The following is a 23,042-nucleotide window of genomic DNA, read 5'->3' on the forward strand; positions in this document are numbered from 1 at the left end:
AAATACAGAAAATGTGGTTGGAATGCACACTGTACCAATTCGCTTTCGCAATGTTGACAATGATATGGACCAAAATCCTAATCCACCTATTTTAAAATCAAAACAACATGAGTTTGCTGGTGATTTATCGAAATTGTTACCTATCAAGTTTAATATTGAAATATATGAAATCAAAGCATTCTTGGTTTTGCGAAGCAAACCAAGCAAGAATTGCGAAGCAATTCTCCGGGGGTTGGCGAGCGTCAGCGAGCAGGGGGCGGAGCCCTCTAGTTGATTAAAAATAAAATCTTAATAACAAACATCAAATGCACCGAAACGACATTACTTTCCAGTCCCCCTAATATGTGCATAAAAAATTTTTTAAAAAAATCACATAAAGGTAAACAAAAGTTGCTGTAACCTGAAGGTGACGTGAAATAAAACAAAGACCGCAAAGTATATGACGGTAATCAGAAATAGAATTTCAGAAAAACCGAACGAAAATTATCGCCAAAGTAGAGTGCCCCGATTCTGTTCTGTGAACATGTAAATCAGGGTTGCTTTATATACGCGCTTAACAGTACGTAAGTGCTATTTTTTGTTAAATTTTCTTTATTAATTTGCTGTTAGTCAAGAATGCCTTTAAGAAGACGAAGAAGACGTTGTAAACAGCTCACTGACTTTCAATGTGGTCGTGTAATAGGGTTGCGCGAAGATGGATTTTCTTTTCGCGCTATAGCAGAAAGACTGCGGAGAAATGTATCCACTGTGCATAATTTTATAACCGTCGTTAAACAGCAGACCCAAATTTTAGGTTTACAACTACTGATGTTCAACTCCGTAGCCTTGTTATTTTGAACTCAATCCAGAAGGCAAGGGAACTCCTCGATTAAGGTTTGGGAGAAATTTGCCTTCGTGGAGAACTTTTTTGGTGAAATTCACGCGCAATTTTCATTACATGGAGAGGAAAACCAAGTAAAACCTGACGGCAAGGGGACTCTAACCCATGATCCGTCTATCACTGAAGGTATTTTTACATCAGCACTGTGGTTAGTGCGAGCCGAATGCGGAATTCGTATCGACCAGCTATTGCTGGGATTCGAACCCAGTTTACCTCATTGGAAAGGCGAACGCTCTATCCCCTGAGCCACCACTACTCACTGTACGTGATTGTTGGCAGCAGTGGTCTAGTTAAGGTACTGTTTCAAGAAAGCCGAGTTCTGGGTGGCCACGTGGCACTACTCAGAGGGAAAACCGACATGTACAGCGTATGGTTTTGGCGCACCGTACTGCGTCTGCAATAGAAATTCGAGCTGCAGTTGGCACCTGCAGCGACACAACGAACTGTTACAAATCGACTACTTCAAGTACAACTCCAAACGAGACGCTCTGTTGCTTGCACTCCACTCACTCCAAACTACAGCCGTTTACGTCGTGTGTGGTGTCGAGTTAGAGCTCACTGGAGGATAGAATGGAGATCTATTGACGTTTTCTGATGAAAGTCGGTTCTGTTTTGGTGCCAGTGATAGCTGTATACTGGTTAGAATGAGGCCAGGTGAGCGACTGCAACTAATCTGTTTCCAGCCTAAACTCACTAGACCTACACCTAGAGTTATGGTCTGGGGAGCAATTTCCTATGACAACAGGAGCACTCTCATCGTTATTCCACGAACCTTGCCTGCAAATTTGTACGTCAATCTAGTGATTCAACCTGTTTTGTGGCCAATCATAAGCAGACGTCAATGGGGTATTTTCCAATAGGATAACGCTCACCCTAATACATGCCAACACATGTTGTCTTGGCCTGCTAGATCACCACATCTTTCATCAATTGAGCTCGTATGGGACATCATTGGACATCTTCAGCGTCATCCACAACCATCATTAACTATTCCCGGGTTGACTGACCAAGTGTAAGAGGCATGGAACTCCATCCCACAAAATGAAATACGGCATCTGTATGACACAATGCATTCCCGTTGGCATTCTTGCATTCAAAATTCTGGTTATTAATGTACCAGTATTTCACATTTCAAACTGTTTTCTCTTAATTGCACTAACCTGTGATCTTGAAACTGTAATCAATTAAATATGTTGCTCAGACAAAAGCATTGCTAAAATTTCATTACTCTACTTTTTTTTTTTTTTTTTTGGCGTTGGCTTATATTTTCCATCAGCGTAGATTAAAATTATATTAGTAGATCTACTTAAGTTTAACGTTTAAGGATGTGAGTACTCATAAATGAGACATAAGTGTTTCTGTTTATCAAAATATTACATTTAAGTAATTAGATATAAGTATCATTAGATATAAGCGTTTTTGTTCACAGCTATTTTGTTTCTATATTATTTGTATATAGTTGCTTTATATACAGTTGTTTTTTATTTGGTTATTTCGTGTACAGACATTTTGTTCCTAGTTTAGTATAATGATTATTGAAAAATTATGTAAGTATAGGTTTTGTAATAAAATAAGAGTAACGATTGAAATTATTTGTCTTTTATTGCCTTAATTTGGGATTCATCATTGCCCGGCACGTGCAGTTCTAAGAGGTGGGCAATATTACAAAAGTTTAATGCTTATGCAAGTATTAGTTGAAATAACTGACATACTATATGAGTTAAAAACTATCCTACGGAATTATGCACAGGATTGTTTCCATGGAAACTGTAATAGGGAGACTGAGATATTCTCTTGATACTGAAAGGTTTATTAGTAATTTTTCCTTATTGATTTTTATTAGTGAAATCCTTTAAATTATCATCCTAAATTAATGGTTTAAATTTAAAGTAATAAACACTTTGCTGATATTCCGAAGATCTATTTTCAAGTGCCTATTTACGTAATGTGCACATTATCTAGGTAGTTTGCAGATAACCTAGGTAATTGGGCACTCTATCCTAGCTAATCTGCACATTAACTAGATAACCTAAAGAATAACTGATTTCAACACATCAATCAGCGATAACATATATAGAGCATATCTCCCAACTCTTAATCGTTCCAAAAATGAACTTCCCAGTTTGTAGCGACATATCAATTGTGGACAAAAATATTTTTATCTTTCAACACAGATTATGTGCGCATACCACCTTCGGGCAATTATCATACATTTATGTATGTCAGTGTTTCCCAAAGTGTGGTACGCATACCCCCAGGGGTACGGGAACAGTTTAATGGGGGTACGTGTTCTTATGAGAAATATCTTGCAACAAACGAAACTTCCAAAAATTGTTATTTCAAAACAAAGATAGCCATGAAAATTTACGATTACGTATTTTTCTATTGGCTATTTTTTGCAGAGTTAACAGTTAATAATGAGTGGTGTCAACAGTCAGTTGTGAGTTTTAACTTTTGTGCAATTTTTTTATAGTAAAAAATACATTCAATTTTTTTTATTAGTGGTACGCAGCGTTACGATAAATTTAGAAAGGGTACACAAAACTCATAAGTTTGGGAAACACTGATGTATGTGTTTAAATTATACATATGTAATGGAGGGGAAAATCAATTGAAACTAATTTTATAAATCTAATGATGAAATGGAAAAGCTTATGCTTTACTATTACTTTTAAATGAAATTGCGCTCTCTTGTGAATTTCTTATGGGAACGCATTTTTATAACAGCAATAAAGGAAATGGCTGTTATAAAAATGCAGAAAAATAATTTAATTAAAATAATTTCAAAATGTAGGAAATTGTATGTAGGGAGAAAAAAAATACTTTATAACCGAAAAATGAAATTGTACTTTCCGAGTAGTAAGAGAAGTCATTCTTATGTTTAAAACCAAAAATTGAACAGTGCTTGTTTAAAAACAAAAGGCTCAAAATGCGTTTTAAGAAAAATGGGCACAACACAACGCATTGTTAATGTTTTGACGCAGGTGGGATGTTCCTTTTATATATTTTTTCTGACTCTCTAATTACAAGCAAAAATATATTTTGTTATTTTGTAATTAAAAAAAAAACAGTCTAATAGTTACTGAAAAATCTATTAGATTATCGGAATTAAATTTGTACTAAAATATAAAATCCAAAAAAGTAGTTTAAAAAAAAGTTTTTTTCATTCGTATTCAAAAATTTATGAATAATTGATTTTGCAAATTAAAAAAACTTCAATGATGAATCGCAAATATGAAAAAAATATTGTTTGTAAGTGAACCGTATTTAAAAGATTTTACTTTTAACTCAGAAAAAGGCACTGGTGTTTCAAGCTGCATTTCATAATGATGATACATGATTAAAATGCTAAATATAATATTTTTCACTTATTTTGACTTAAACTAAAATAAAATAATGAAAATTATGCTTAACAAAAATTCTGCATCAAAGGGTTAACGAATGAACCCAAAAGTCAACGACCCAATCAAATCAATTAGAAGGTTTGTACTTTTTTAAATACTATGTATAACCACTACGGTGTAAAGTTCAAAATTTCGTAATGGCTGAGTATATATTACAAATGTAACTTTTAAGACGAGTTTATTGCGTTACAAAGTAAGAGCTAATAAATGTCGGTTCTTTTAAATATCTCTATATTTCCGCTATCTCTATATCTCTTTATATCCAAAAACTTTTTAGAAGTTTCCTTTTCTTTTTTTTCTTTTTTTTTAAAGTTCAACACCAACAAGAAATTTAAATATCTTCAGAGTCTGAATGAAATTGTTTCTTTCTATTTTGATAAACTCTCGATTTTAAGGAAACTTTACCCTCGGGAATAAAAGTTCTAAGACATATCCTTTTCCTCATTTGTTTCAAAATAAAGAGATAAAAAGAATTAAAACTGATACTAGTATGATTCAACATCAAAAAGGATTGCTATTTTGATAAACATTTTAGAGAAATATTTATTCAAAAATCTTTCGCCTCCGCTACCTACTGTTTGGAAATCGTTAATACTCGCCACGACGCTTTATCTTATAATTCTTCTCAAGTCTTAGTTATGTTACGTGCCTTTAGCTTTCAGGTCCAAGATTATTGAGATAAGGAACAGGTAAATGATGCGCTAGGTTTACATATAACTGCTAATTTTTCAGCCAATCCACTCTTAAATATTTTTTTATAACTTAATCTTCATACGGTCCTGAAAAATAAAGATAAAAAGCAACCAGTCAAGGGTTAAACAGCATTCTTTCAATTCAATATCAACCTTACACGTTCTTTTGGGTAGTTTTTTATTTCATCTTGAAATTCGATGAAAGCAAAGAAACATTCCTCCAAAGTCAATCGCAATAAAAGGCTACTTTTTAAATTTTTATTTTACGCATCTCAAACGGATAGTCTCAAATCATTTTTGTCATTCTATCACTTGCAAGAGAAATTGATGTTTTCAAATTTATCGCAAATTTAAGCAAAAAAAAAACATTTTAAATTTTAGAAATTAGCTTAAGTTTAGCTTGTATCTAGATTTATATTATTATTTTTTTATATTTAATTTCTATAACTAATTAATAATAAGTTACTAAATGATTTTTTGAAAGCGTCAGTACTTTCTAATAAGTTCAAGACTCTAGATTTTACTCATTTAATTTTATTTATTATTATTATCAATTTAAATGAAAACTATAGCATTTATATATTAGTTGGAGAAAGAGTTCCTTCTTGTACCATAATCTACATGGTTTATAGAGAACTTTTTAAACTAAATAGATTCGAATTTGCTTTTCGAAATAAAATCTGAGCACATTTAATAATTTAATGTTTCAGTTGATGAAAAATTGATAAAAACTAAAAATTAATTACAATGAAAAATTTATTAACAATTGAAAAAGTACAAACATTTTTGAAAGCGCTTTTATACTGAACACGGCTAATAGTTTACAATAGATGTCCTTCTTATTTTGGTAATTTTTTTATGTTTTTACAAAAAACAATAAGAATGACATCAAAGTGAGATTTTCTAACAATAAGAAATTGCAATTAAAAATAATAGGAAAATGGAAGATTTCATATGAAATAAAAGCTCCAAGTTACAGTGTCAATCCAAGATGCACCCTATTCTACATTCTAACCAGAATACGAGCTTTTAATAAAGCTTTTTTATTTATCAGTAAGGGGACACCCCCTATTCGTTACGCTCACCAGCCCCACGATTGTATCGCAATCATTTTTGCTTTTTAACGATTAACAGAATGTAATGTCTAAATTAAGTAGTAGTTTTCAATTAAAATAAATCCCACAATTTTTATTGTATTAGCACAGATTTGATTCCACAGATTTAGTTCTTCATTTTATAGGAATGACATTTAAACCCAATCATTTTGAACGGTTATCGTTGCAACAACATCCAAAATCATCTTTTTTGAAATTCATACTTAATTTTAGGTTACTACAAAAACTAGTTAAATGCTTTTCGTCAAAAAGATTGTTGTTGACGTATGCCTGTTAAGGCAGAGGGGGTGCGATTGCTCTTGTTTTCCAGTGGCGCCATCTATGGTCAAGAATTCGACTTATGCCCCACCATACGTCATACCCGTTTATCGAGCGGACCCATTCATACATCCATTCATTCATCCACAGATCGTAATTTTGACCTGAATCAGAAAACGATCGATCTACAGTCCAGTACCCCCAGAGTTATTGATTTGTTATTGGAACATGGAGGACTTTTGCGACTCGACAGATTTAACGTGAATCAGTCACTTTACTACGTCTTACTAAAGCTTACGTCTTCGGCCAGCGGGGTTCGAATCCACGAACTCTGGGACATGAGCCCAGCGCCCTACCAACCAGGCTATCCCGGCCACAGTCAAAAAGATTATTTTGAGCCTAAGATTTCAATTGTTGCAGTTGCCTATGTAGACTAGACATAGTATTCGTTAAAATAATTTATAAAAATAAAAATTATCTTTATTAAAAGGTAAATATAACTTCGTTACCATTAAATGCTTGTAAAACAGTAAGCAAATCTTTTTTCATAATACTCTCTGACCTTCCTACCTCCCATCCACCAACTCTTTGTTGATTTACACCACTCATATTACTTTCTATTCGAAATAGCAGAAATGGCAAAAGGGGTAAAATAATAGTTAAAAATAGTTTAAGATAATTTCAACGAATAGCATATTAAATATCCCGATAATCAAGGCAAAACAGAATAAAAAGGCTTTTAATAAGAGATAAATAAATAATTAACAGGTAAATACTGTTTTACCCATAAAGAAAGATCCGATTTTTTTGTTATGTAAGGATTCTATTGGCGTATAATTTTGCTGTCGAATTCGAATGCACCGACAGAAAAGAGAAACTGTTTAGAACCATTATCTTTTTATGTTTCCTAGAGATAAAAAATTTAATCAACACCGGAAAATTTGGTAAAAAATTTAACATTTCTTATGTTTCCTTAATACTTAATCAAAATGGTAAAGATTTTTTCTTAATTATTCCTCTTAGTTGTAAATATTATTTTTCCGGTAGCCATTAAAAAATAGCGGGAAAACAGTCAAAATAATACTGCACCATTTTATTGAACGCAAATGTTTTCTTTGCAATATTTCCTCCTAATTATAAACGTAATATTTTTGGAAATCTTTAAAAGTGACGTTCAAATATTCAAAACAGTTTAGAAATATGTTTGGAATTTTTTTCTTTTAAATATTTCCTTTTAGTTACGAATGTAATTCTTTTGGAATCCCTTAAAAAAATAACGGGAATCAAGATGGTAAAATAACATTTTTGGGATACTTTTTTAAAATATTCCATCTTATTTGAAATGTAATCTTTTAGGAACCCTCTATAAAAGGACAGACAAATAATTAAAATGTAACATAAAATTTTTGGAATTTCTTTTTTATTATTATTATTTCCTCTTAATTGCAAATGTAGCATTTATGAAGTCCTTTAAAAGAACGTTGCAAAAATAATCAAAATGGTAAAGCATATTTTGAAATATGTGCGTTTAGTAGCAAATGTAATATTTTTGGAATCTTTTATAAGATGGTGGGAAAATAATAGAAATGATAGTGTATGTAACATTTTTGGAATGTTTTCTTTAAAAAATTTCCTCGTAGCTGTAAATTTAGTATTTTTAGAATCTCTTCAATAAAAATATGACTGGAAAATAACGTAGTAGGGTATATATGACATTTCTGCGATGTTTTCATAAAAATATTCCCTTTTGTCGTACTTTTTTAACTATTTTAAAACTTGAAAAGAAAACACTAAAAAAATTATTTTGTAAATAAAATCATTAATGTTTCTCATACCCTGACGGAGAAAGTTTCTTGGTTGAGTCCTGATTATTAGTCCATTGTACTTAAACCCATCTTTGTACTGTTAATATATATAAGCTTAATTTTTTCTTAAAAAATAAAAACCTAGGAGGCTTTAGCACCTATTCACTCCTCTCACCAACCTCGTGGTTGCTTCTCAGTAATCATTTTTTTTCCTCTTAAAAGACGTTCAAAAAGATAATTTTTTAAATGAATATATTTTTATTTTACGTAAGCATAGTTTGTTTTAAAGAAATTAACGGGTAACTAGATTGGAAAAATAATCTGTAGGTACTTAAAAAACAATATTTCAACTTAAAAAAAAAGGAATGTGCGACACAGTACGAAGTAATAAATGGGAAGTGATTTTTAATTGTTATCACTATAAAAGCGATAACCTTATATCATGTAACAGTTCAAAATGTAAAAGGTTTATATCCTTGAAACATTTATATTTTTAAAAATTTCCTTACAAGTGTTGAGATTTAAATCTGGAGACATCTAATCTTTCACTTTCTTATTTTAATATTACATTTATTCATTTATTTAGTTACTTTTGACAAGCGCGAGTTTATAAAATGAAGATCTCGAGAGAGATTAATTTTTTTTTACAACAATGAATAAATGATCATTATTACAAAAAAATAAAAAACAAATTCACGAAAAAGCACTTAAAATTGCAATAACTTTCAAATAAATTAAAATTTAAAAAAAAACTCAAATACATAAATGAAAATGGTCTCTTCAATACGTTAAATTTCAATTCTGTAATTGCCGGAAAAACGGCCATCACGGTATTTTTCACAGGAAATTCAACAGTCATTAATTCTCGTAGTAACTATTAAATATCGATGTTTTATTATATTGTACTCAAAGTATAGTGCGCAAAAAAAAGGATAATTTTGAATAAAATTTGATCTAAGGACCGGATCTTCACGTTTTTAAACTTAGTTGTAATGGTTCGATGGGGAGACTTCAAAAATGCTAATTAATTAAAGCAGACGGTATTTTAAGTTACGAAATCAGACACAAAAACTCACTTTCTCGAATAAACATACCTTTTTTTGACGGATTCGGGTATCTGACTCTTAAATTATATGGTGTAGTGGTAATCTAGTCCCGATAGTTTAGTCAGGAGAGCGGAAAAATTTTGGACCCCTAAATATAAATTTTATCCTAATGTTAATTTTATTTTATAATTTTATCCAAAATTAATGAAACCAAATAATCCGTTTCTCTACTATTTCGTTAAGTCGGGATCACATGACCCAATGAGGTGATGTTAAAGTGCTATTTAAATTTTGATATCAGGGAAAACGAAACAGACAACTCATTGAAAAGAGAATAATTAGAATTTAGAATTAGAATCTAAATGAATCAATAAAAAAAATTTTAAGAGGTCAACATTTACATTAAAATCTATGAAAAATTAATTTACGGTAGAATTTTGCCAGTTACAGAAATGTTTCTTTTACTTATCTCAAACAGATTGTTAACATGACATTTAAATTGATAGATCAGTTAGCAAGTTATTATTACTATTGCATACAGAAAAATTTGACAAATCGGTCACTCTTGTAAGTTAGCCTCTGTCTTAAGATATTGAATTTATCCTATACAGTAAGATGTAGATCTATGTAACTTGTCTATCTGGTTTGTTAACCACTGAATTAAGGCAACTTTTTTAAGAGTTTTCGAATGCTATTGAAAGTTAAACTTTTCATAAGTTGACTGGAAAGGAAAAGTTTTTCAGAAAATTTTTCATGATTTTGTTTTGCACTAAATTTTTATTGAATTAGTGAAATGATATTGAAAGTTAACGTAAACCCATTTTTGACAATTGAGTGCTTTTGTTATCAATAGGCTAGCCAGTATAATAAAATAAATTTATATATATAAAAAAAAAGGATTTAAGTTTTTTAATTGCACTTATCTTGAGAACTGACATTTTAAGAAATTTTTTATCATAAATAAATAGCATGCATATCCCACAAATGATACAGTGCGCGGATCACCCTGAATAACTTTTGATCTAATGATCGAATCCTCATTTTCCAGGACTCAATCTTAATGGTTCGAAATGATGACCTCAAATATGCTAATCAATTAGTGCAGACTATATTTTAAATTACGAAATCAGACACAAACACGGTCTTTCTCTGAATAAACATACCCTTTTTTCAACGGATTTGGATTTCTGACCCCCAAAATATAAGGGGTAACAGTCTAGGACAGGAATGGCGAACCAATGGCACGCGTGCCATTTATGGCACCCGACACAATATTTCGGGCACGCCACCGATCACATTTGTTATTACACAAATGGTATTACACTATGAAGCATATGTAACAAATTAAAATTCACACAAAATAATAAACAATTATTAATAAAAATTAACAATTAATGCTAAAAAAACAATTAATAACCATAAAAAACAAGCTAACAATAAATAACTAGCAAAAAAATTAACAGTCCTGCTTAAATTAACATCTTACAACCTAATATAAGTTATTTGTCATCTAATCTGCAACAACAGAAGTCACACTGATGTTACTTTAAGTTGAATTACGCGTATAACTGAGACATTGCAAAATGTTTTTCTTTTTCTTTTTTTTTTTTCAATGTAAATAAAGAGTTTTGAGTTGATAGTATTTAGTATTATTATTTTCCCAATAATCACGAAGTCAAAATTACTTGACGGCACGTCTATGACCTCATCAAACAATTTTTTAGAAAAAATGGCACGTTGGTGTATAAAGGTTCGCCACCCCTGGTCTAGGAAATATGATTCCAATAGTTTGATCAGGAGAGCGGTCCTAAGTTTGGTCCCCTCAATGCTAGTTTTACTTTTTGCGTATTTCCCCATATCTCGAGAACTTTTCAAGCGAATTGAAATATTTTTGTACACAATTAAAAAATTTATTTATCCAAAGATTCGTTTACTCAAAGATACAAAAAATAACTTTTATTAAATATTTATTATTTTATTTAATAATATTAGAAAAAAAATTTACGTTTACTATTTGATGTATAAATTGTGTACGATTTTTAGCATCATTTTGAAGAATGTAATTTTGCATGGCAAAATACAAAATCTGAGCGAAATCCGACGAATAGTTTCTTTGAGATCAAATTTTAAAAACCCAATTTGTTTTAAAAATTCGATTTCAAATGAACTATTCGACCGATTTCGCTCAGGATCTATATTTTGCCATGTAAAATTAGTCTTTAAAATGATGTTGAAAATTGTATACCTTACAATTCAAAATTTTTTTCGACTGTTATTAAATAAAATAATATATATTCACTAAAAGTTATTTTTTGCATGAAATTATCTTTAGATAAATGCATTTCATAATTGTGCGCATTTGTGTTTGTTTAGATCGATAATATATAAGAAATATGTAATAACATAGTTTAAATACGACTGACATGCTATAAAATATGGTTAAAAAAGGAGCAAGGACAAATATCCTTTTATATGTTGACTATTTGTTTTAAGTTATTGACCACTAGAGCAATGCACCACAAGTGGTCAAATAGGTTTCAATGTACTGACATATAGACATTCAAGCTGTTATTTTGTAAATATAAGACAAATGTGTGTCCTAATTTCAAATAAAATTAATTTCAGTCTAGTGTTCAAAAATAAAATATCTCTTCTTCAAGGATACGTAATATTATACACGCCCATACCAACCATAGTCTCGCATCACTCTGAAGAAAGATAGGTGATTTTCATTTCGAAAGCTATTTATTTAGAACAATTCTCTTTTCTGCTGAAGTACCGTTAAAGCGTGAACACTACTGTTTTCGCATGCATCTGACATATTAACCTCGACCAGCCATATTGCTTCATCTACCACTTAACTACTCATCTGCAGGCTCTCGACCCCTTCCACCTTCGAACCAGTTTCGTTCCGTTTTAAAATTATTTTTCTCAACCCAGTTGAAGTAATTCGACCTTTTTCTCTATGATTTTAACTGCTTTTATGAACGGTAACAAAAAATTTTGTTTCTTTTTATTTAACAGTACAATTAACGCATCAAATAAAAGCACTGTAATAAAAAGGAATCGTCGTATTAAAATCTCGAGGCCTAATCCCGCGTATTTAGGGAAGCGCTGACGTCACTAAGTCGCTTAATTTATTCCTACTCCTTTAGGGGTGTAAAAAACTATTAAATTTAGTCACTATACAATATTCGTTTTTATAAGTTCACAATATTTAATTCGTAATTGGTTTTCAATTTACCAATTTCGTTAACACAACTCTAAAAAATTATAATTCCATGTCCATAATGTTGTTTTTCGAAAACTCTGTCGTCACGTGAAATAACGCTATTTTTGCGAACAATATGCTATTTTCATAATTGTTGTGAGTTTTCAACAGTTACTCACGACTGTTAGGTCAAGTTTAACTTATCTTTAGCCAGAGCTCACCATGCTCGCAAAACGTCAATATAAAGAAAAGTCACAGTTTCGTGAAAATGAAAAGCGCTTATGATCGAATTCGATAAACAGTATTCGTTTTTATAAGTTCACAATATTTAATTCGTAATTGGTCTTCAATTTACCAATTTTGTTAACACAGCTTTAAAAAATTATAATTCCATGTCCATAATGGTGTTTTTCGAAGAATCTGTCGTCACGTGAAATAACGCTATTTTTGCGAACAATATGCTATTCTCATAATTGCTGTGAGTTTGCAACAATTACTCACAACTGTTAGGTCAAGTTTAACTTATCTTTAGCCAGCGCTCTCCATGCTCGCAAAACGTCAATATAAAGAAAAGTCACAGTTTTGTGAAAATGGAAAGCGTTTGTGATCTAAAACGATAAACAATATTCGTTTTTATAAGTTCGTAATATTTAATTCGTAATTGGTTTTCAATTTATGAATTTACACAGCTTTAAAAAATTATAAGTCCATAAGGCTATTTTTTGAGGGGTTTGTAGTCACATGAAATAAAGCTATTTTTGCGAGTAATATACAATTTTCATAACTAGGAGGCTCCGCCCCCTGCTCGCTAACGCTCGCCAACCCCCCGAGAATTGCTACGCAATCCTATGTGGTTCACGCCGTGAACCATGGCTCGCTGCGCTCGCTCGCCAATGAACACAATGTTCTAGCACAAAGACATAATATATTGTCATCAAAGACTATTATTGGCTTTTAAAAAAGTATATTAGCTATTTAGATTGTACATGATGAAAAAATCAAAACATTAGCTAAATAAGAAAAATATTAGCAAAATAAATTATCAAATATTGCTTCACTAATATTCTGCATTTTAAAGTGTGAAAATTCAATGCATAAATAAACGCGAAATATAAAAAAATTCAATGCATTCAATACAAACACTTAAACGTTTTTTAGACATTTAGGTAGCTCCCAGTAGAAAAATATCAATTCAACAGCGGCCTTTTAAAGCATTCTCACTTCAATTAATTAATTCCTAATTGGGTATAATATAGCCTACGTCACAGGTTGTGTTGTTCCTACTAAATTTAACCCATGAACGGCATTTTTTGCGAGCCTAACTTCAAGCCACAAATAAACAAACGAAGTGTTCGATCGTTTAAATAGCTGCTCGCCAGATTTTATTGCATTATAAAGAAAAGTTATTGAAACTAAATACAACTAAATAAGCAACAACAACTAAAACAAATAACAACAACTACTAACAACAATAACTAAATAAACAACAACTAAATTCCATTCGTTTAGCATTGCGTCATATGTTGTTCCTACTAAATCGAAGTAGTTGTGTTTTTTTCATATTATACCCAATTGAGTTTAAATTAATATATTGTCATGTTTTTAGTGCATGAATCTGAATTGAACAACCTGATAATGCTCACTCTGGTTATTGTTATCTGGTTGCTCACTACGTGCTCTTGCGCGCCGAATCCAAACAATTAAAAATGAAAACTGTTGCCAGCGCGTGAAAAGAAATATCATCGGTTTTATTGATACATACATACATACATACGTACGTATTAGCGTTTTATATAATATAGATAGATTGCTGTGAGTCTGCAACAGTTGTTTAAGACTGTTAGGTCAAGTCTAGCCAGTGCTCACTATGCCAACTAATTCTGAAAATGGTTAAAAATGTCAATAAAAAGTCACAGTTTTGTGACAATAAGAAGTGTTTGTGATTTAATTAAGTATTTAAAAAGCAATCCAACGCTGAACATCTAAGCTCATAAAAATTTGTAAAAATAGAAAATTATCTATTAATTTCGGTAATTTCCATGAAAGTGGAAAAATCTCGCCAAATTGGTGATCTTTGAAAAAATTTAATAACTTTTAAAATATTTAAATTATTTGTTCGTTCTAATATCCAAATACGGCAAAAGGCAGTTCAAATATTGCGCAAGCATATTTTCGATATTTCTGAACTTCCCCTCAAACAATAATAAGCAAATTAAAAAACTTACGCAAACTACCCTTTTTTTCTCCTTTAACTTTTAATTTAATTTTAAGAATATTAGCATTCAATTCAAATAAAAGACTTTATATAAAGCAAAATTTACGTTAAAACATTTATTTTATTAAAAAGTTTTCGTTGTAAAGTTCTGAAACTAGATTAAGAATTTTTTTTTTCTAAGTTTTTATTTCTTCAAATGTAACTTTTAGTCCAAACTCGAAATTTTTCTCAAAATTTCTTTTACATTAATTTTGCATTTTAAAACCTTGAAAATAAAGATATTTTAGTGTGCTACGTAAAAATTGCTCATACCTCTCAGCAAAAAATAAGCAAAATAAATAAGCACTTTGCCAGCAAATATAAGCAAATCACAAACCTAATTACCCTCTTTAGGTTCTTACGCAATATATTGACGGTCCCCGAAATATGTAGTATGCATAGTTTAAAACATAGCTTAGACTCAAGTATTTAGCACTTGAAGTGAAGATTTTTTTATTTCGCCTGGCGAAAGAGTATTCGAAAAACATTAATTAAATTACAACCTAAAAATTGAAACCTAAAGGAAGTTTATTGAAACTTAAAATAGCAAAAAGTAGCAAGCAAGAAAATAATACAAAGAAATCGGAGGGACAAGTACAGCACAGATTTAGCAATTACAATATTTACGATGTACAGTTGCCCCAACGTATCACTTTTAGAATAATCGGTTTTTCGTGGAACTATAATATCTGTTTCTTAATACTAAGACGGTGCAAACTAAGTTTGCTAATTATTTATTAAGCTATTGTTATACGCCAAATCGATTGAGACCAAGTTAAAGAGATCGTTATGAATGTAAAATCTTCATTTGCCTTAAAAATTATAAAGGTGGAAAAAGCAAACATATTACCAGCTCTCATAAAATAGGTGCCCAGTCACAAGTCTCGTCAGACGTTAATAAGAAGGAAAAAACAGATTTGAAACAGAAAACGTAAAGTTGCCAACATTAAAGTTGAAAATGAATAAAAGTGAAAATAAAAACTATAAATAACGTGGTAGCCTAGAGGCAAATAATCAGGGCTCCGTTCGCTATCGAGAATAATGAGGAACTCACACCTTTAACTAGGGAATGAGTATTTATAAGAATTAAACAATATTCCAGAGCATCAAGAAGCAAGATGTACAGTGCACGAAAAAAAAAGAACACTATGAATAAATTTTGATCTAATAAACAGATTTTCACGTAGTAGAACTCAAAATCAATGCTTCGCAGAACTCAAAATCAACGCTTCTAATTAATGCAGACGATATTTTAAGTTACGAAATCATACACAAAAATGAACTTTCTCTTTTTTTTTCCAAACGATTTCTTGATTATTAAAATATGAAGGAGGGGTAACCTTGTGGTAATTATAGTCTCCATCGCTTAGTCAGGAGAAGGGTCGAAAGTTTGAACCCCTTAATGTAAATCTTAGTTTTTGCGTATTTGGCTATATCTCGAGAACTTTTTAAGCGAATCGAAAAAATTTTTGCACTCAATTATAAAATTCATTTATCCTAAGATACTACACAAAAAAATAATTATTAATAATTATTTATTATTCATTATTATTATTTTATTTGATACTAGTCGAAAAATTTTGAATTGTAAGGTATAAAAATTTTTACATCAATTTTAAACACAGTAATTTTATACGGCAAAATACAAGATTTAAATGAAATCGTCGAATAATTCTTGAGAATTCAAATTTTAAATAATATCTCAACCGTTTTAAAATTTAAAAACTCGATTTTTTTTTTTTTTTTTTTTTTTTTTTTTTTTTTTTTTTGCCCGCGCTCGTTGTCGACGTTTCCGTCGCGAATAGAAAACTTGGAAAGTCTACGATAAAAAAACTTTTTACTTATGATGAAGGTAATTTGCAACACAACGCATGCACAACGAATAAAAATCAATTGCAAATAAAAACACTTATCGTTTTAAACTTATATGCATTTTTTTGAATTTCATCCTATGAGATATGTTTTTATATTTAAACAAATGATAGTAACAACTATCAATTAGTTTTATTCTGCTCGGTATTATAAGTTAAGTAGGAAATATTTTACTCAACTTCTTTTAAAAGCATTACTATTTCAAATCGTTCTCTCTTAGACATTTTCCTCTCATAAAATTGCTCACAACGTTAAAACAAATCAGCTTGTGGTTAGTTTTATTCGATTGAGTGTAAGAAATGCATAAAAATTGGTACATAACTTTAAAATTTTATGTTATTAAACGATTGTTGATTCTTGATTACATTGTTTAAAATATTAAAATAACTATTTTTTAAGAAACTCTGATGTAATCGACAATAACGGAAGTCCTTTGCAGAATCAGCGTCAAAAATTTATTAAAAAACTATAAAGTCTGACAAAAAGTTTACAAATGTAGATTAGTCTTATTGAGTTTAAAGATTTGTAAGAAAAAAAAGGAAAGAAAATCTAATTATCAAACTTACAAGTACCATAATGAACGATGTAGACTCCATTATAAGAAAATAAAAAGTGTTAAAATTTCCAAATAAGATTGAAATTATATATTTGAAAGTAAAGGTTGTTAATGGCAGTACTTTCTTCATTGTATTTTATTTTGAGGCTGTGGTACCTGTCACACTTTTAAACGCTTTTAGCTACGAGGATTGAATAGAAATGACAGAAGTAGAATGCCTATCTGAAAAAGAAAGTTAATTCCATCCAGTTAATTTAAATCATGGAAAAAACAATATCTGTCGCTATTATTGTAAATATGACTTTTTTACTAATTCATATTATTTTCTTTTAGGTTTCAATACCTCCAAGTTTCAACAGGGAGAAAGAATCAAGATTTAAAATAATTTTATTGGTTTGTAAAAAGAATGAAATTTTAGTTTTAAATAAAAGTATTTTGATTTTCAGCTGACTAATTAATTAAATTTTCAGTTTTATAGCCTTAAAAATTAAAGCACCTTAGACGTCTATCTTATAAAAAGTAAGTTCTTACAAATAAATTTTTTTTAACTGTAGAATTCGGATAAGTTGTCATCTCAAGATGATTTAATTTAATCTATTAAAATTACAGGAGAATTATGTATTTTAAACTTTCTTTAGTTTAACAAAAGAAGCAATTACTGCCGAAGGTGTAATCTTAAAAACTTCTGATTAATAAGTGAAGAGTTTTACTAGTGAAAAAATGAAAAGATATGCATTATTCCTTATAATATATATATGTTACCGTTAAAGTATATAATGCAGTTATTTCATAGAATACCTAGTTATTCCATGAAATAACTGATCGTGTCTGTTAAAGTGTGTAATATGTTATTAATTTGACACTTTAACTAGTTATTCTATGAAATAACTAGGTATTCTATGAATTAACTAATGAGAGACAGTTAAAGTGTAAAATAAACAATTTATCTAAATTAAAATAACTAGGTATTCTATAAATAAACTAATGATAGACAATTAAATTGAAAAAGAAGCAATTTATCTTATTTATGCAGCGTATAAATGGTATTTATGGAAATGTACCAGAAAATCATTTGTTACAACAAGAATTACTAAAATGACACTTGAAATTACAAAGAACATTATTTCTAAAACAAAAACATTTTTTGTTGAATAGTTCATAAATGCAGTAGGGGTGGAAGATAAATGTATTTGTCGTGCGAGATATATGATTATGATATAGATTATTTTACACTTTAACGGGCTGCAGATCGTTATTCTATGAAACAACTAGTTAAACCGTGAAATACAAGAGAGTTTTACACTTTAACGGACACGATCAGTTATTTCATGGAATAACTAGGTATTCTATAAAATAACGGATTTCATACTTTAACGGTAACATATACATATATATATATATATATATACAGTCGGACCTCTATTTAACGAAGTCGCTAAATCACGATAATAAGTTCGTTACATAGAAAATTCGCTAAATAGAAAGTCACCTTTTGTCAAACTAAATGATACAAAACAGGTTTTAAATTCATAAACACTAGACATAATTAAAATAGCAATTAATACACCTTTATCTTGCAATGTAGTATCTACTATATATTTTAAAAATCTAAACCATAAAAGAAATCTGCATGGAAAGCAAGAATCGAGCAAAACAGTGTTGCACTATCATGCTACATACATTTTAAACTAAAAGAAGCTGAATTTATGCATAAAATTATATCTGCATTTATTATAAAAGTAATATTAAACATGCATTACCACGTGCGTTCTTAAGTATAATTGCTACTGATAAAATCCGTTAAATTTGTCTGGGTTTTTCGTTTGAAATGCAAACAAAAAGGGAAAGGGATCTAACTGCTTTCTCCAAAAGTTAAGTGGCTTCAAAAATCAATTCAAGGGCATTTCCCCCATAAAATGCGTTAACAAGTTTAAAGTGCTCTGAAATTTTACGGAGGGAGGGAACGTGGATCTCAAAGAAAAATTCGTTAAATAGAAAATTCACTTCGCTATTTGGAAGTTATTTTACGAAGAAATTTCCAAAATGTTCTCGGTTTCACGAAAAAATTCGTAAAAGGAAAGTTCGTTAAATAGAGTTCTGACTGTATATATATATGTATAATATACTGATATAATATCGAGGTTAAAAATTAATAAACTAGATGGACTGTATAACACCTCACGTTAAAGAATAATTACCATCCGTAAGTATTAAAAAGAAAAGGAAAAAAAACAGCTTAGATTGAGCTATATAAGCTTGAGGTGTAAAATGTCGCATCTTAGGTTAATAAATTATTACTTCTAAAAATACAAAAATATATACTTGAGGTCACGAAAAAATAATCTAAGGTGGAATAATCTTAGGTAAGGATAATCATGGAACACCTCACGTTTATAAAAAATAATCCTTCCAAGTGTCAAAAAATACACTTGGGACTGATTTATTATAACTGAAAGTGTAAAATGGCACATCTTGTGCAGATAAATAAATACCTCTACAAGTATAAAAATATATACTTGAGGTAAAAATATAATAACCTGAGGTAGAACATAATGCACCTCAAGTTAGTAAAAAAATTACACCTGAGGTCAAAATAACCTGATGTGTAAAACGGCTCCTCCTAGGTTGATAAATAAATACCTCTACAAACATAAAATTAGGTACTTGAGGTTGAAAAATAATTACCTGAGGTAGAACATAATACAGCTCACGTTCAAAAAATTACCTTTACAATGTCAAAAGATACACCTGAGGTAGATTTATAATAACGTGAAGTGTTAAATGAAACACTTTAGGTTTTTGAATAAATACTTCTGCAAGTGTAAAAAAATATGCTTCAGGTTGATAAGTAATAACTAGAGCCCGGATTTTGATGACCTAAAACATCTTAACTAATGCCCTTAAAAAGGACCAAAAATGCCCTTAAAAAGGGCCAAAAATGCCCTTAAAAATGCAAAAATTGCGCAAAAAATGCCTTAAATAAAGCAAAAATATTGAATTAAAAAAATATTTCGGTCTTTAAAATTATTATGAGTCATTAAAAAAATATAAAGCAATGCAATACTTCATTAAAGTTTTAAAAAAATGTTTTATATCCTAAAATAGCAAAAAAAGGAAAATATTTTTATTTTGTATAGAAACTTTAATGGATATAACAACTTCCATCTCATCATATTACTAAATATCAGAATTACATTGGATTATTAAATGTTTTTCGATAATTTGAAATGTAAACGAGCGTCTCTTGTCTGAAAGTAAATTTTCATTCCTGCAGAAGCTTCTCTCAACGTCTACTGATGTTATAGGTGCGTACTTGAAAAAGACGGTCTCACTTACTGACAATTCTTCTTCAATTTGAAAAGATTTTGCTTCACCTGTTAATATTCTATAGATTTTCTTCATTGTTTGGGAGCCAGTGTAATAATGAAAATTGATAAAAAATAGTAAAAATTGGAAAAAATTAACAAAAAAACTTTTAAAAATGCATTAAAATGCAAAATACGCCCCAAAATTTAAAGAAAAATGCCCTATAAATCTAAAAAAGTGCTCTAAAAGACAAAAAATGTCCAAAATTGCAAAAAATGCATAAAAATGCAAATGTCATCAAAATCCGGGCCTTAGTAATAACCTTAGGTTGAAAACGAAACACCTTAAAGTAGTAAATATCAACCTCTCCACAGATGTAAAATTAAACACCTCAGGTTGATATATTTAATTATTGGAGGCATATTTAGGGATAATTTTAAGGTATTCATTTGCACCCTTTTCAACCTAACGACGTATTTAAATAACCTCTTTTATACTTTTAAAAATTCCTCATTTATAATTCAAAAATACCTCGATTTTTCCGTAAGGGTTTAAAGCTAAAGGAAAGTTTTCTGCTACAATGTAATTCTATGATATTACCTTAATACGCTAGATTTTAAAATAAACGTATTTAAATTTATTAACCGTTTTACATCTATTTTGTTTTTTGGTGCAATTATTATAGTATTCTAAATTACAATGAGATTTGTTAAATGATTAAGAGATTCGATCTGCTTCATGCACATTGTGATTTGTGCACAAATTGTATTTAATGTATCAGCCTGTTCGGTAAATCGAAAATATTAAATTATGGTTTAGCACTCACCAAATTTGTATAAAAACAATATATCCTTAATTTTAAATGTTATTTTAAAACTTGATTGCTAAGAAAAATTATTATGTTCACGAATAGATCTTAATAGAAAATGTTTGCATGTGAGAAGTGGAGGCACAAACGTAAGCAAACAAAATTCTTTTCAGTGCATATAATTTAAGTGAATAATTTCAACTTTCATAGTTTTTTCTATTCTATTATTTCTATATTTCTGTTTTAAGCAAGAACCAACAATTACTGCGAGGCAGTCATCAGGGTTGGTGAAGTAAAAGGTAAAAAGTGAAAGGTTGTTTTTAGAACGCATTTCTCCACATTTTGCTCCTAAAACAAAATCCACTAGATTAAAATAGTAAGTTTGTAGTCGTATTTGCTATATAACTGTCCAAAAAATTACTTCAATCGAATTTTTTTGCCTTCCTTGTAATTTCTTTTTATTGCAATTGAAAATTTCTACCAACGGGGATAAATCCAATTATATTTTTGCAAAAATGATAGAATCGCTTTGTGAACGCATACGAGGAAAAAAATTGGGGAAAAACGTGTTTTTTTAAGTCATACAATTGTATTAAATATTGTCCAACGAATTGAACGTAGTTGGTTCTCAGGAGATTAAAATCATATATATATATATATATATATATATATATATATATATATATATATATATATATATATATATATATATATATATATATATATATATATATATATATATATATATATATATATATATATATATATAAAAATAAATGCAAGAAAACACTAAGAAAGTTAAGAAAAACTTTTTTTTTTTTTAAATAAAATGTTGTTTGTTATTTTTTTACTTATTATTTCCCACCCCCTTTTTTCATATGTCTATTATTTTTCTTTGTTTTATTCTTCATTTTGAACTTATATATATATATATATATATATATATATAATACTTTTTTTTTTAGTTTTAGAAAAACGGGAATTGAAGAACTCAACGATTAATAAAAAAATAACTCCGCCATAATTCATTTTTACTTGAATGCTCATTTGTTTCGAAAATAATCAGGGAAAGCAAAAAATACTGTATTCCAAAATTAATCCGGTTTTTGTATTCATTTTGTGGGTGATTTACGAAACATAAAATGATAATTTAAAAACTAATTAGCTCAGGTCCACAATGTTTCAAACCGACCCAGTTGGACGAATCGCCTAAGGTGACAAAAGCCCGCATCTGCTCAGTAATTAAAGCTTGATGATGCTTATGAAAACACTTTAAATCTTTCAAAAGAAGATGAGAAAAAAAGCCTTAAATGAGACATACCGAAGAATGAAATTCCAAAGTAGGGAATTAAAATGGTGAACAGCAAGTTCTTGGGATAGAATAGTCACGTAAAAACACCTGAAGCTCGGACAGCATTGAATTTAAGGTGGAATTCTTAGATTGCCGCCTTCACGTTAAGAATTCTTCAAGAACATTTTCTTTTTATTTTCTGCGAGGAATGAAGTTGATGTTTAATGACAAACATATATTTCCTTCAAAACTTCAGAACCAAACCTGTTTCTAGGATTGGAAGATCGTCGCATATTCAACCTTTCTGTCGTCTTGTTGGCCTCTCCGTCTTCTTCGTGACAAGATGAGGGGGGGGGGGAGGAAAAAGTGGTGCCCGTAGCAATATCAGTCTCATCTTCATTGAATGGGAGTTGTCCCAATCGTGGTATTTGTAAAAAAATGCTATGGAATTCGGGTGTGTCTTCGGCTGAAGGTTATCTGTCTAAAACTTAAATTTTAGGACAGAATTAAAAACAATGTTGTTCTTTTCATTCAATAAATCAAA

General features: G+C 29.8%; 1 protein-coding gene across 1 annotated transcript in view; it reads right to left on the reverse strand.

Moving 5' to 3' along the window:
• The window catches only part of LOC107452215 (uncharacterized), a 166,357-nt gene extending 143,680 nt beyond the window's left edge, over nucleotides 1–22,677 (reverse strand). Inside the window, exon 1 of the mRNA XM_043039333.3 lies at nucleotides 22,529–22,677. The gene's annotated coding sequence lies outside the window, so the exon portion shown is untranslated. The remainder of the gene's footprint in view (nucleotides 1–22,528) is intronic.
• Nucleotides 22,678–23,042: the final 365 nt, after the last annotated feature.

This window comes from Parasteatoda tepidariorum, chromosome 7, assembly GCF_982258835.1.
Source record: "Parasteatoda tepidariorum strain Cologne lab strain chromosome 7, Ptep-v5.0, whole genome shotgun sequence".
NCBI lineage: Eukaryota > Metazoa > Arthropoda > Arachnida > Araneae > Theridiidae > Parasteatoda > Parasteatoda tepidariorum.